The sequence below is a fragment of the Capra hircus genome, chromosome 11, assembly GCF_001704415.2.
Source record: "Capra hircus breed San Clemente chromosome 11, ASM170441v1, whole genome shotgun sequence".
Taxonomy (NCBI): Eukaryota; Metazoa; Chordata; class Mammalia; order Artiodactyla; family Bovidae; genus Capra; species Capra hircus.
This window is the reverse complement of record NC_030818.1, coordinates 65,375,696-65,388,977: the sequence shown is the minus strand read 5'-3', so window position 1 is coordinate 65,388,977 and position 13,282 is coordinate 65,375,696.

Here is a 13,282-nt window from a genome sequence, read left to right as displayed (position 1 = left end):
TTGAAAGATGTTTTTCCAAGTGATGGAAAAATGATTTCCAGAAAATAGTTTATTGCTTGGTAGAAGGAACTCATTAGTCAGATCACAAGACAGCCAGCTTTCAATTACCTGGGGGCCAATTATTCCAGATATGTGCTTCTTTGATGCTTGTGTCCATTTCACCACACCACAGTCCTTTAGGGTTACCATCTAAAGAACTGCTGAGAAAGAGGACATGTAACTCAAATTAGCTAAAAATTAGCAGCATATTAACTAAGCTGCTTTTTAAAATTGCTTTCTGAGAGAGTGCCTTCTGTCTTTCTAATATGGTGATCCTGTGGACTGTATTTTCCCCACTGTCCTTGTCCATATTTACAGTGATAGATAATCAAGAATAGGTAACCAGAATACAGTTTTTCATTTCTCCATTAGTTTTGCTTGTGTCTTTTAATTTTTAACATAACACTCCCCTCTCATCAAAGTGTTTTCCCTCCAAAAAAGTTCTCAGAGAGGCAAAGTAGAAAGACTACAGGACTGGTTACCAGGAAACAGACTTCTACTCTTGGCTCCAAGATAATCTAACTTCTACATTCTTAGTTTGCTTCTCTAAAAATATAGGCACAAAATATTTCATTCTAGTCTTGTGGTGGAGAGAAGTGTGTTATGCTAATCAACCAGAAGGGATATACTTTAGAGAAGTTAAAAGCACTATGTAAATGTAACATCATTTTACCCTTGAAACTCTTAATGTTGTACTCTTTAGAAACTACTCCTGAAGCAGCTCTCCATTATGCCTGAGGGATGAGGTCAAGTTGTAGAGGGCTGCCTGTGGGCTCTTTGGGTCCATGTTTGAGGGTGCATCCCCATCACCACTGAATTCTTTCTTCTTGTTTGGCCTCACAGCTCTCCTTTCCCAGGCTAGCAGTTGTCTACTTGTTGGCTCCGTAGAAAATCCAATTGTTCTAACTTCTTAATTCACAGGCATGACATTAAACTTGAGAATTAAAAGATTATTTCTTCAAAGTCACAATATTCAGTGTGCACACAGCACATTTCAGGATTTGCAGTCTGAAAGACATTTCACTAAATATCATTGCTGTATGAATTTCAAAACATTAGAAGCATTTTCTTTACCAAGAGAGTACCCTCAAGAAATAGAATCCTTGAATTCCTTTAAAATCATTCTCCTTTGATGAATAAAGACCCCTAGACATGACCTCTTACTCTGTTTTTTGAACTAAAAGGAAAATACACACATACACATGGAAATTCATGCATATACACATTGGAAATAGGAAATGCTTTGTTATTAACTAAAACTGATTAGTTCAAACTAGTATATTAGATAGCTAAATAAGTATATCACATATTTCTTGACTATAAGTGAAATACACTTTGCGTTTTAAAAACATAGAGAATGTTGACACAGAGGCCAGAAGTGCTTACCAGAAAGGACATACAGTACAAGGGAAAGGCTCTTGAACTGAAGGCCTGGAGACCTTTGCTACAAACTTGTGTATGACCATGGTAAACCAGTTAGCACTCTGCACCTCAGTCAAGGAGGGCTGAGCTCAGTAATATTTATGAGATTCCTTCCAACTTGAGCGTTGAAAGTTGATACCAAGAGAAATTCTAGAGAACTATATTGGTTAGGCTTCTCCATGTTGCTTAGGGTCTAGGATGGCTTATTCTCTCCTCACTCCTTTCTACCCCCTGCTTATCCTCGTGAGAAGAAATCACTGCCTCCTTGTAACAATAATCTCCTGAGTGGTTATGATGTTTTTGCACATTGCTAGGAGTGGTAATATGGCAGTGACAAAGACAGACAAGCTCCCTACCCTTGCATCAGGGAACTCAGAAAATAAATGATGGGCCCAGTAAAGTCTGTGAGGATTCTGTGAGTCTCTGCCAGGATGGCACCTGCCACGTTGGAAAGCTGAAGGTGATAGACTGTTTTAGTGAAAGCCAAGATAGGTTCCTCCTGGGTCATTTATGGGGGAACTTAACTTCTAATCTGTGTCCTCCAGCAGGAGAAAAGTTTATGTTTCTGGAGCCTGGAAGGCAGAGGGTAGGGCCTGCTCTAACGGGTACCTGTCACTTAATTCTCCAGCCCCATGATCTCTGTTTTAATCTCTGCTAGAGGGACAGATCGACAGATCAGGTGTCCTCCTGACTGGATCACGTAGCACTAAGAGACATATTTCCTGTTTGTTAGGGGAAGGCATTGAACACCTCCCCCAACTCTCCCCAACCACAGGATTCTCCATGGTAATGGTTGATGAATTGGAGAGATGACTTTTAAACAACTTGAGTATGAAAAATTCCTCATGAAAGGAGCCTTTGTCTCCTTTGTTGATATTCAAAAGAGGGTGAGGGTGAAATGGTTCTAGACACGGTTTGGAAAAATCTCCTGATGTGAAACTCATGGAAATCTTCTGCCAACTGAAACTGGCCCTGATTCTTTCATTCAGATGCTAGGCAGCACCTTCAGGAGTCATTGCAACTCTGCTTATCCTCGTGAGACGAGTCAGCATGCTACGGTTTCACTTGTCACACACACAAAGAGATCATAATAAATATTAAATGGATATTTGATAGGGATATTCATGTCCCTCATTTCATAATTCAGCCAGACGTGCTAGTGAAGCAAAGTCTTGTATGAAGATTAAATAAGGGATCAGTGTACAAGCTTGGCACAATTCTTGGCACATAATGAATGTGAATTGTAGGAACTGATAGATACATAGGTTGTAGATACACTCCTGTATCATCTGATACTACAAAAAAAAATGTTCAAGTGATGTAATATGTTGGAAATAAACAGGGTTTGTATTTTAATTGAAACTACATATTTCTATTATTTTGTGATACTAGTCAAGTACTCTTATTTCAAAATACTGTTGCTTCCTCCACTTGTTATAAAGCCAGAAATTCAGCACTGGAGTTTTGATTGTTAGGAAATGGAAATTTTCCTGTTTCCAATTTTTTTTTTTTTTGGTGGGGGGATTCTTTGCAGAGGGAAAACTTCTAAACTTTCTTCAGACAAATGCCTAATGAAATAGTTGCAAAGAACAAACTGAATAATTACTGAAAACAGACTTTGAATACAACTGTGAACCCAAGAAGGAAAATGGAGACTGTTTTCTACTGAGAGACTGCCATATGTGAAAGCCATATTAGGCATTCTTACCTGATCTTGCATTTAAGTCATATAAAAAAAGTGAAGTTGCTCAGTCCTGTCTGAATCTTTGCTACCCCATGGACTGTAGCCTACCAGGCCATGGGATTTTCCAGGCAATAGTACTGGAGTGGATTGCCATTTCCTTCTCCAGGGGATCTTCCCGAGCCAGGGATCGAACTCAGGTCTCCCACATTGTAGACAGATGCTATACCATCTAAGCCACCAGGGAAGTCCTAAGTCATATAACATCCCTGCAAATAAATATAATTATGTCCATTTTAATAAATGAAGATATTATAACTCATAGATCTCAAGTCTAATCTTTAGTGTTTTTATGGTTAGGGGCTAGAATTTAGAATCAGGTTTGCATAATTTCAAAGTTCAATTTCTTTTCTAAACTGTCACAGGTAAGGGAAAGTTTAGAGAGTAAGAAAAGGGGTTAGGTTGGAGTAGGAAGGCTCAAAAGACAAAATTGGCATTTGCTTAGAACATGTTTTGGCATAAAACAGAAATAAACAAGAGAATATGCTTATTTTAGTTTGCCTTGGCTGCCATAGCAAAATACCAAGACTGGTGATCTCAACAACAGATATTTCTTTTCTTACAGTTCTGGAGGCTGGAAATCGAAGATCAGGGTGATGGCAAGATTGGTTTTGGTGTGGCTTCTCTTACTGTAGAGAAGAGATGCTTGCAGATGGCTGCCTTCTCTCTGTGTGCTCATCTGAATTGTGTGTAATATGGAGACACGGACAGTGACAGTGAGAGAAAGAGCAAGCTCCCTGGTGTCTCTTCTTATAAGGACACTAACCCTATAGGATTGGGGTCCCATCCTTATAACCTCATTTAACCTTGGGACTTCAACATATGAATTTGAAGGGAGTGCTATTCAGTCCATAGCGATATTTTTGTCTGACTTAATGCTGTCTCTGTCTACCTTATTTACATTCCCAGTATTTAATATGGTCCCCATAATAAAATGCAATGGCTTATTTTGGATTAAATAGAAAATGAATGAATGAATAAAAGCAATTGGAGGGCCTTTCTTTCCAAGAAGCTTTAAGTATAATAGGGCTTTAAAAAGCTTTCAGCAGTTTAAATTTGCTTAAAAATCTCCCAAGAGTTTCCACGAAATAACTTACTAGATATTTAGTTTTAATCGAGAACAGAGTTTCTTAACGGAGATACTATGAACATCATGGACCAGATACTTCTTTATTGTGGGGTCTTCTCAGTGTTTTTAAAATGTTTAGCAGCATCCTTGCCCTTTACCTACGAGTTGCCATCACTGTCCTCTTGTCCCAATCATGACAATAGAAAGTCTCCAGGCATTGCCAGTTACCCCCAGGTGGCAGTGGCAAGTTCACTTGAGAACCATTGGTCTGGATTCTAGACTGTGGCTTCCCTGGTGGCTCAGAGGTTAAAGCGTCTGCCCGCAACGTGGGAGACCCGGGTTCAATCCCTGGGTCGGGAAGATCACCTGGAGAAGGAAATGGCAACCCACTCCAGTATTCTTGCCTGGAGAATCCCATGGACAGAGGAGCCTGGTGGGCTACATTTAGTCCACGGTGTCTCAAAGAGTGTTCTTGAGAACTGTTGGTCTAGAGTCTAGACTGTAGAGCGATAGGCATTTTAGAAAAGCTTTCCAATTCTAAAACAGAGAAATCTACTTTAACCTCATTGAGATGCACGACCCCTTGTGTCTTTCCTGTTTTCCCAATCTGTGGCCTTTTTCTGACTTTACTTCTTTTACCTTCGTTTGTGACTCATGTTCACTCACAGTTTCCTACACCACCCCACTTCCCTTGACCACTTGCCCTTCTTTTGTTTATCTCTTGATAATTTGTAGTCCTAAGAAATGCCTACTCTCTGCCCCTGTTCCCAATTAGGTGAAGGTCAGTTGAATAAGATGCAAATATGGCATCTTAGATACAATTTCCCCTGGTTCTGCTATAAAAGTATGCTCCCCATCTCAGCTAGACCGTGACTTACAGCTTGTTTCTAAGCTTTCTAATGAGTTCTCCACTCTCAGATCCTTTCATCACGTGAAGCTACCTATAACTTTAAATGATTAAGACTCTCTGGTTTGACTGCTCTTATCAGCTGTCTCTTCATCAGGGACCTTCTCTTTCTTTATTTTCTCAGAAGGAAAGTCCATTCTCCACCCTAAAATGCTCCTGGTCTTCTTTCTTGTTACTCTTTCACATCTTGGCCTTCTCTCTAAGTTTCCTTGTCTTCACTTGCATCTTCAGTTTTTTCCATTCTATTTTTTTCTGTTCCTGAAAACTGGCTTAGATTTTTCCACTTTAAATTAAAAACAAAACAAACAAACAAACAAAAATACAAAAGTTCTTGATCAGGAGAAACTTAACCCCCGATGAACATTTGTCAATACCTTGATACACTTTTGGTTGTCACAAATGAGGAGAAAAGTGCCACTAGTATCTAGTGGGCAGAAACCAAGGATGCTGTAAAACATCCTAAAAGAAATTATAGGATACTCTCCCATCACCTCCAACCCCTCTCTATCCCCACCAGCAAGACCTTTCTTGCTCCAGATGTCAACAGTTCCTGAGGTTAAGAGAGCCTAACCAGACAACTCCCAGAGATACTACATCACTTCTACTCTTTTACTTTGTAGCTTCTTAGAAGATTCATACACATTTGCTGCTGTGCCTGCTCACTGCTCAATCACACTCACTTATTTCTTAATCCGCTGAAATCTAACTACCTCCCATTAGTCATCAAGTCATTAAACCAAATGACCCCAGTCCAGCAGTTAGCTTCCGAAGCCTTTCTGCTGAGAATCATGCTACTGAAATTGAGCAGGACCTTGTGGGGATCCTTGGGATGGAAGCCATTCTGGGTCTCCCATTTCTTGTTTTTAGGGAAGAAATTCCGGCCTTCATGTCCTTCCCTGAGTTCCAAAGGGCAGATTCAAATTGTTCCTAATCAAGGAAGTGAGGGGATGCAGAGAGAAGGGAGGAGTAGTCAAGGATCAATACTGCAGCCTTGGTGCAGGCTTCTGGTTTTGCCACAAGAGATACATTTAGCAATATTTTTTGAGCACTCTGCAAAATTAAAACCCCAACAAATGGAAGATGAACTACTCAATGAAGCATTTTTCATTCCACAGATAATGTCACAGTTGATAATGTCAAGAATCACAGCTCATCAGGAGACCATCTGAGGCCACATTAAAGGAATGAAATCCCTGCATATATGCCTGATCCTATCAACAACCCTACCCTTGAACTATTGCTATAAAACTCCTCATCAAATTTTCCCTATGTTGGACACAATTTTTGAGGACATGAGCCCACTGTGTCCCCCTTGGCCTGGTAAAGCAATAGAGCTATACCTTTCTACTTCATTCACAACTGTCTTTGAGATCTGATTTGGTGCAAAGAAGCCAAATTTTCAGCATCACTGCTATCTCAGTTTGTAGCTTGAAAGCGAGGAAAGGATCAAGGGGTCAGCATCTCAGTGAGGCTTAAAGAGATTTTCTATTTGGAATTGAGACGTTTTCTAAGAGCTACAATACACTATGGTCTAGAATCTAGATCAGTGGCTCTCAAAGGGATTTGCTAATATTCATTCCCACCTGGGGCAACTTGGCAATGTTCAGAGACAGTTTTCATTTTGCTTGTAACAGGATGGTATTGCTGCTGGTATCTAGTGGGTTGAAGTATCCTGCAGTCTTCTGCCTTCTCTCTCATTCTTTGGACTCCTTCCTTGGCTCTGACTTATCTCTATCCTCCTACAATCTGACTGATATATTTCAATGAATTTTGCATTCTCCTCTTCCTCCTTCTCTTTGTCTCATCTACCCTGTTAGTTTGTAAACTAGCCAAGAGTATTTTAATCATCCTATCCGCCTGGAATATCTTACAGGTGTCTTGTTTGAAGGATGGCTCAATGAATATTTCCTTGCTTAAATTCAGATTAAATCATACATATGTCTCTGTGTAAAGCAAAACAAAACAAACAGCACTTAAGACTCAGGACAAATCCTTAAGCAAAATTTGGAGCTTTTCTATATCACAAGACATCAGTTCAGCTCAGTTGCTCAGTTGTGTCCGACTCTTTGTGACCCCCATGGACTACAGCATGCCAGGCTTTCCTGTCCATCATCAACTCCCAGAGCTCGTTCAGACTTATGTCCATCAAGGTGGTGATGCCATCCAGCCATCTCATCCTCTGTTGTTCCCTTCTTCTCTTGCTGTCAATCTTTCCCAACATCAGGGTCTTTTCCAATGAGTCAGCTCTTCATGTCAGGTGGCCAAACTATTGTCATATCACGTATCACATGGCATATCTTTTTTAAATTGTTCTGTGATGGTAAAACAGACATGTGGGGAGCATCATGGAGAGGGTATAGGAGCTGGAGCTTAGTTGCGGAAACTATGGTAAAGGAACTGTGTGTCCTCAATAAATCTTGTATCCATCTTGGGCAAATTTCCTCAACTTTGAAATAAGAGACACTAGAGTGAATAAGTATCAAGGTTCTTTCCAACTCAAATTTTTATTATCCTAGTAGGAAAAGCATAAAACTGAATTCCTAATAAGACAATTTTAAATTCAACAGTTTTTAAACAAAATGACATTGTTGAGTTGACCTAGTTCATTAACATGCATCTATAGTTTTATGGATCAAACATGGTGTTTGCATATACATATGTATATATTTTGGAGAAGGCAATGGCACCCCACTCCAGTACTCTTGCCTGGAAAATCCCATGGATGGAGGAGCCTGGTGGGCTGCAGTCCATGGGACCACTGAGAGTTGGACACAACTCAGTGACTTCACTTTCACTTTTCACTTTCACGTTGGAGAAGGAAATGGCAACCCACTCCAGTGTTCTTGCCTGGAGAATCCCAGGGACGGGGGAGCCTGGTGGGCAGCCATCTATGGGGTCGCACAGAGTTGGACAGACTGAAGCGACTTAGCAGTAACAGCATGTATATATTTATAAGAAATAGATGTGTGTGTGTGTGTGAGTATGTGTGTGTATTTTTAACTTTCCATCATGCAAAATTCAGTAAACCCAGGTTTTATTCCTAGATCAAATGTTCCAGCGGAGTTCTAAGTGAGTTAAAAGAAGTTAATCATAAAAGCATAGTTTCAGCCTTAACTACTGTGTCATAAATAATGACAATGTCATAAGAGGGAATTTAAGAAGCAATCAGAATTTATGTGCTTTTTTTTTCCTCACAAAGTACATGTTAAATTAATGAGTAAGCTTTGAAACCATACATACCTGATGATGATTTTATGTTATCTTGTGTTTTAAAGAATGGTTCCAAAATCCTAGATTTATAACACTGCAGAAGCCCGCAGTGTTGAAATGCTGTCTTCAATTCAGCCACTTCATATTGAAATTTCACACACAATAATTGGCTGACCTTCACAGCTATGGCAGAAACTAATTAAAGCTGTAAGGCTGTGCTAGCAATGCTTTTGTGTGAAATGTGAAGTTTGGTGATAATGAAATCCAGGGTACAGATGTTATTGTCTTAGATAGACTGTGCCCTTGGTTCACACTAATGAAGAACAGCAATTATTAAACAAAAAGTATTTTTTACCCATTAATTATTTTGGGTTGTGATAGTAGAAATAAAAACACGGTGGCATCTCTCCTACCAGCATCTCTCCAAAGTAATTTTATGGAACTGTATCAGCTGACTTTTATATCATTAGCCATTCAGTTTCCACTTTCTTCTCCTACTGATCTTAGACCTTCGGGAGCCTCCAACAAGGACCTGGCTGAGTTCAGAAAGCAAAGGGTAAAGGCCAAACTAAAAATGGTTGCCCATAAAGATTTTTAGACAGCTGAAGGATTAAATAAATGAACTTTTTGGAAATAACTTTACACTCCAAACAGGGATGTCAGTAGAAATATGACGCTCTTCACAGTGTGGGTGTCTGATAGACAAAGGTCACTACTGATATTGAGGTACAAGTAGAGAAATAAAGCAGGCATCAGCTTTGGTTTTTGGTTGTTAGGAGCTGAGTTTCTATTAATAGGTCAGTGTCACTTGCTGGACTCCCACTCAGTCAAGTATAACAAATCACAGATTTGCAACAATTGAAGAAAAACACTAGAATAAAGAAAGGGCATATTGTATAGCTAAGTTTTACCTTTTCATAGGTCAATAATTGAGTCTGCTTGTCTTTATCGCTCTCCTCATTGAATTCAGGTCACTTAGGACTGATTAAGAAGGCTGAGATGGGAGGGACATGAGTTATACACAATTTGGCCAGTCCTCTATTTGGAAAGGAGATGGAACTTATTGACCCAAAAGAAATGTAACAATTCTGTAATTTTCTGTTGTCCATGTCCCAGAATATCCATGTCCCACCACATGGGCATCCTGAGACAGTATCTAGGAGCTGTTGGCCACTCAGACCCAGCAATGAGGAGGATAGGAAAGGGCAGAAGAAGCATAGGAGGAGGTGGACATTGCTGCATCAAGTCACCTCAGACTGGGCAGAGAAATAAGATTAGTGCTTGGGAGGAAGAAGATTGATGGCCTTGAAAATATTACGTAGCAGAAGATGTACAGGTTGCAAGAGATATCTTTACAACACAGTAGGGCTCCCTGTTCTTGATGATTATGTCACTTGTCAATAATTTGGCCCTTATGTAACAGAATATTCAGAAGGACTATGACTGGATTTGAAGAGTAATTAATATAAGTAGTGATGGGCAAAATGACTGTTGAAACTACGTTTTGCTTCATTTGGGGGAAAGGGTAATAATTTCACTGGTATAAATGATTCCTGTATATTGTTAAGTAGAAACATAGGTTTGCTTTATTGCTGTAAAGAAGTTTAGTTGTATGCAGAAGGGTACATATAGAAGCTGAGTAGCCAAAGGGAAAGACTGAAAGCTATTAGATTATTGTCTCTCAGCTTCAAATCCACCCTTCATTTTCCTGTTTTTGATAACAGAACGTTTGTCCTTTGCAAGCTTGCATAATGTTAGAATAGCAGAGGGCACTGCAGGGACACTTGAAAGGGCTTCCTGGTTCTGTGTGTTCTCTACTTATTTCTGCATTGTAAGATAGACAAGAGCTCATAGGGCTCTAAAGGTGCTCAGTACCAGCAAGTTTCATCAGTGTCAGACTCTTGTGTAACTGGCTTCTCCCAGCACCCAAGAGAGCAGCTTTGCATTGAGTCCCACTAGTGCAGCAAGACTTCTTGACCAGGCAGAGGGTGGTGATGGCACATTCTCCAAGGGGGACCGACTCTAAGTCTATGAAGAAGGAAGGGCTTCATTGGGTATCCTGCCTTAGCCCTAGAGGTAGCAGCTGCTCCTCATACCTGGTTTTTTGGTAAATCTTGCCTTATTGCTATAGGTGGTCTCCTCTTGCAGTTAATCGTCTTTTTCATTAAGCTTTCCTTCTTCAAATGATTGTGTGATTTCTGTCTTCTTATTGGAATCCAACTGACTCAGTAATTCTCCCATCTTCAACCCAACAACTTACCTAAGAAGTAAATGAATTCCTTTATTAACATGACTAATTGAGTCAAACATGAAAAGAATGCTCAGCAAGGAGGTGTTGGTAATAGGAGGAGTAGTGTATGCATGCTAAGTTGCTTCCGTCATGTCTGACTCTTTGCAACCTTATGGGCCGTAGCTTGCCAGGCTTCTCTCTCTGTCACATTCTCCGGACAAGAATACTGGAGTGTGATGCCATGCCCCCCTCCAGAAGATCTTCCCAACGCAGGGATCAAGCCTGCATCTCTTATGTCCCCTGGAATGGGTTCTTTACCACTAGCGCCACCTAGGAAGCACAGTAGAAGTAGTAGAATACAGTAAAAGATAATTGAAACAATTATCAGCTTTTAGAAGAAACAGTCATGAATTACAAAAGATTACAATCCCATGTACTTTTCAGTATAAAGAACAAAGCAAGAATGTACCAAAATCTTAACTTTAGCTTTTACCAAGTAAAGTAGTAATTAGAAGGACTAAAAATGCAAAAGGTGATAATGCAGGCACATGGTCCCATGTCAAAATTACAGAGTATCAAATTGGAGATTACAAAAGTACTCTCATGTCAAATCCTTTGGGCCAAAACATAAAGCAACTACTTTGGAATGGTGCTGACTTACAGTGTAGAAGGAAACATTAGGTCATCTTCATCTCAGGAACTTGTTTTGTTCCTATCACATTTATCTAGAATACATCTCTGATTCATTTATTGCAGGCAGCCTGCAGAGCATTGCTCTACTGTATAGACACCAGATCCCATCTACTTCCCTCTCTTTACAGCATAATCATCATTTCTCTCAGCAAGTGTAACATTACACACAACAGGATCAATAATGGAGAGGAAGCAGTTAAATAGAACAGTAAAGAGACCTAGCTGGGCACGCTAAAGGGAGACAAGGCAGAGCAAAGGAAGCCTGCCCTTCCCCAAGGAGAAAAATTGCCCCCCAGGATATCAAACCATGTTTCTCCTCAGGCTTCTTGGCACATGAACCTATTGATTCCAGGAGTGGAAGCTTATATGATGGTAGAGGCTGCCCTTGGGAATGGCATCTGGGGACAGCAATTTGGGCACAAAAGGAAGAGGGTAATAACTTGTTCAGTGAAAAATAAATGAGTTCCAGTGCTCCTGACCAGGTGTCTTGTCTGGTACTTCTATGCTAGGAGGGCCCCTTTGGCTTTAAAAAAAATAATGTCAAACTTTGTTTTGAGCCAGAGCCCTGGGGATAGCTAAACCTGAGTTGCTGCAAAGAACTGTTTTTTAACTAGAGCCTGAGCGAAGTGCTGCTAATAAAACATCAGATGGTCTTTATGGCGGTTTTTCCCAGACAAGGCTGGCTTCTGAATGATGGGTCTTTGACATCTGTCTGTTTTTAGTGAAGTTTTACCTGTAAGGTCCTGTTTGTGTTGGAATCTTATTTGCCCCCATGAAGCAAATGTTGCTTCAAGTTGGAAGTAGAGAATAACAGTGACTGTGAAGTGAGTCCATGTAACTGTCTCTAGATTCCCCAAGGAAAACAGCTTGTACTTCTATTTACTATTGTTAGGGGCATGAGTAAATTGCTATCTTGCTTAACTACTGCTACAAAGTGTGTTGCTGGATGTCTCCCTAAAGCAGAAGTTCCTAACCAGGGTTGCTTTTGGGTGAGCACTCTCTCTCTGGATATTTGGATCGAGTAAGTCCTGGGGAAGGGAACGGAGATAGGCATCTATATTTTGAACCAGTGTCCCAGTTGGTTTTGATACAGCTGCTCCAGGAACTTAGTAATCACTACACTTAATGATACAGATTTTTCAAAGACCAAGGTGACCTGATGTGATAAAAAGTTGAAAGTATAAAAATTGGTGCTCTTGGGAACTTACGACAAATTAGAAGGAGAACTGGCAATTTGGGGAGGTCTGTAATTAGCTAGAAAAATCAAGATGGAAGAGTTTAGACTGGATGTGGTATGGGCAGCAGAGTTTCTGGGTAACATCTGGCACAGAAAGAGCTCAGTATTGCCAGCACCATGCTATAAATCTTCAGAGAATACACTATCATTGTGTCCTCTGTCAATGACATCTGCAGGAGTACAGCTGGATACTGTGTTCAATAATCAACAAATCAGAAGCATCATCAGTATGGTTCAGTACACATCCTTCATCATCATGGGCTCCAGGTTAGGGAAAGGTGAGTACTATTGACCAAAAGGAATCTGACTGAAGAGGTAGGTGGCAAAGATGTTGAGGCTGATGAGGAATTATGAGAACAGTCCATCTTTATCACTCTGCAATTTGAAGAATAAGAACCAATTTGCTATTCTTGGTTTCACATCAGGTAGAATTTGCTTATGAAATGTTTTTGGAGAATACCTTTCATTTTCCCATTGTGGGGATGCACTTATACCAATTTATCCACACTCTTTTACTAGGAGCCCATTAAAAATAACAGTGCAAAGTTGAGAGACTGGTGATGAATGTCAGGGTACAGCCAGGTAACAGGACAAAGATTACTGGTCCACACTGAAATCACACACATGATGTAAATACCTTAACACTGCCCCCTACACTACCAACATATATTACAGTTATCCTTACACATGCAAAATATTTATTGGCTCACTTTAAGGATAATGTGGAGGTTCCC